We start from the raw sequence: 3,071 nt of genomic DNA on the forward strand, positions 1-3,071 counted from the left end.
AGCACTACAATAACGCTGTAAAAATTGCAAAACCCACTTTATTGTATCTTATATTGTGAACAGCAATGCTGTGAATTTTCTCTTTGTTTTTAACATTCAGTTATTATATACCATTTCCTGTTCGGAAATATTATAATTAGGTATAATGTCTTCAATATCATAGGTAAATGTATTTTTTAAATGTTTTAAATGCATTAACTTGTACAAATAAATAATAAACATATAAAATAGACAATGTTTGTGTTGTGTAGAGCACTTACTACAATTGCAATCAAATAATTTAAACAATACCATTTTTTTATTTCTTTACTTTGAACACCATATTTACGCATAATATTCACATTAATTTATTTGTCAAAAACATAACTTGTAAGACAATATAATTTCAAAAGAAGTTGTTTGTTTTGCGCTAAATAAAGCATTTTGCGGGAAAATATGGTAGCAGTGTATGTGTTCAAAAATCAATTTTAAAAAATCAATTGAAGAATTGAACTGAAAAAAAAACGATTTAACATATTCTCATAATTATGTATCTTTCCAAAACACGTGAACAAACACTTAAATAACACAATGTTTACAGATTTTTTAAAATTTTCAATAGAAATTTAATTTCAAGTATATGGACACATATTTTGTAATAGCATAAGTATTAGAAACTTGCAAGAATAAATTGTGTAATCATGACATGATTCAACCTACAGTACACTATGATTCAAGTAAAATATAATTTCCTGAAAATAGGAACATTAAAAAATGGTTTGCTTTTTCCCTGTGTTTTGTTCATATGTACATTTAGCCAGATGTGTAGAACTGTTCCATGAATTTAAATTGATGCATTAGTTTCCATTGGTGAATGGCATTATGTATAAGTAATGAGTGACTGACCTTTTCCACAAATATTTCAGTCATGTTGTTGGTAAAGCATTCAGGTTTACGGAAAGTGCCCGCTTGTCATACCAATGACCCCATAACAATGACCCAGAATAGATCCCAATTTCTCAAATTTAGTATTTAAAACAAATCACAACTGGTACATACGCTACCATATATTTTACCAATGCATGTATTTTTTAAATAATGAACAAAAATATACATGTGTAGTAGCATACTTTATGATAATTGCAAATGCCAATTGTCTCAAATGAAATGAAGCATTCATGGAAAATGTTAATTTATCACAGAAAAAAAGATTCTCATTTGAAATGAATTTATGAGTAAAAATCTGTTGTTGTTTTTCAAATATTTGGCACACAAGTATCAATATAAAGATGGTACAACATGATGTTGATTGTTATAAAATTATCTAGAAATGCGACAAGTGAATACAAGTTACAGAGACCTTTGTTAATACTTCTAAAACCATACTGTACTGTACATTCGAAATTATTAATCTGTAAATGAAATTATAAAAAAATACTTCCTTCTTTACAGAGGACATTGCTGATGTTCTTCTCATGATTGGACATTCCATTTATAATTCAGTGACGCACTAAACATAATCAAAGATACCCTGCCAGTAAATTGAATTCCTGTCAGGAAACTCCTTGATTATTTTTTTTTGTCTCTTTCATACTCCTTGATTTTTTTTTTCTTTTTCTGATTTTTTTTTCGTCGTTTGTTGTTGACGGTCCCTTTAACTTATTTATAATACAATATCGTCTTAGTAAGGGATGCTACTCTACCTCGCGTACTGAATTTACAAGGCTAGTTATCTGCCTTTAAAGCGTCGTTATTAATCAGCAATAGGCGAATCATGTTTGTCTCGTTTTCATCTTTGAAATAACAAACTTCGAAATATTTTACAACTCGCACACTCTGTTTCGTCTTACATGTATAACTACACTTTTATGTTAGTGAATTCATAGGTCCCCAACGTTGTACGAGATTAACTATTCTGCATAAGGTCGTTCATAAAATGCATTCGCTGATGCTCATGGACCTAAAACGTTTTAAAAGAAACAAATTCGCTCATTGTTCGTTGATTTGTGACTTATATTGACATCGTTTGTTTGTTATGCATGAATTTCTTCAAAGCATGACACTTACATTATTCATGTATATTGGCTGCCCTTAATTTATCTAATAGTATTTTGATAAAATCAAATGTATTCAGTCAAAGTTAACATGTTTTAGTTCTTTTTGTTTGTTTATTTGTTTTATATCGTTATATTTCAGCGAAGGTAAATACAATAATATGGGGCGTGCTCTGTGAAAATGGGTTTAATGCATATGCGTAAAGTGTCGTCCCAGATTAGCCTGTGAAGTCCGCACAGGCTATTCAGGAACGACACTTTCAGCGTAAACTGGATTTTTGCTAAGAAGAGACTTTCTTGAAACGAAAAATATTATATCATTAGACTGGCTCCATATATAAGTCTCGTTTAGTTTAACATTTGTACCATGCTATTTTAATTTCATTCAATGAACGTAAAGTGTTCTATTTAGTCCTTTGACTTCAACGCTCGACCTTGACGTTGATCTCATTCTCTTCCCCGTTTTACAGCCCATACCATATCCGTAATTGTCTGTTTTTCAACGTTCCTTCTAAAAGATTTGTTTTGTTCAAAATACGTTCGACGTTATCTGATTTACAATTTACAATTACAACTCGTTTTTTTATTAAATATAAATATATGATGAATACAACATTTAGTAAATACATCTAATTACAGTCATAAGTTGATTATTAAGCTTATGTAAGCGCGTGTACACATGCTCGTTAAGTCCCTGCTTCAAATTTTAACCGAGTTATTTCATTTTACCGCACTAAACTTCACTATTGGAAATTACCATGCTGATTCACGATGCTACCACACATATAATACACATTTTGAATCTTTAACTTATGCTATTGTGTATGCTTTATTTATGTTGTTATTTATTAAGCAGTGTGATACATTGTAAGGATTGACGCTTCCTTATATGTCCGCCAACACAAATAAGAGCAGTTCTGGATGTATTATTGACCGAACAATCTGCATATTTTCGACTGTATAATCTGCGGCTATAAAAAAAGACAACAATGTCTTTTCATTAGATATATTTTGTATTCATACAAAACACACACAAAA

The 3,071-nt window shown here is 30.1% G+C and overlaps 1 protein-coding gene across 1 annotated transcript in view; it reads right to left on the minus strand.

The window, feature by feature from the left end:
* The window catches only part of LOC127831778 (uncharacterized), a 210,853-nt gene that overhangs the window by 44,251 nt on the left and 163,531 nt on the right, over nt 1-3,071 (minus strand). The window lies entirely within an intron of this gene.

The sequence above is a fragment of the Dreissena polymorpha genome, chromosome 5 (genome assembly GCF_020536995.1).
Source record: "Dreissena polymorpha isolate Duluth1 chromosome 5, UMN_Dpol_1.0, whole genome shotgun sequence".
Classification (NCBI taxonomy): domain Eukaryota; kingdom Metazoa; phylum Mollusca; class Bivalvia; order Myida; family Dreissenidae; genus Dreissena; species Dreissena polymorpha.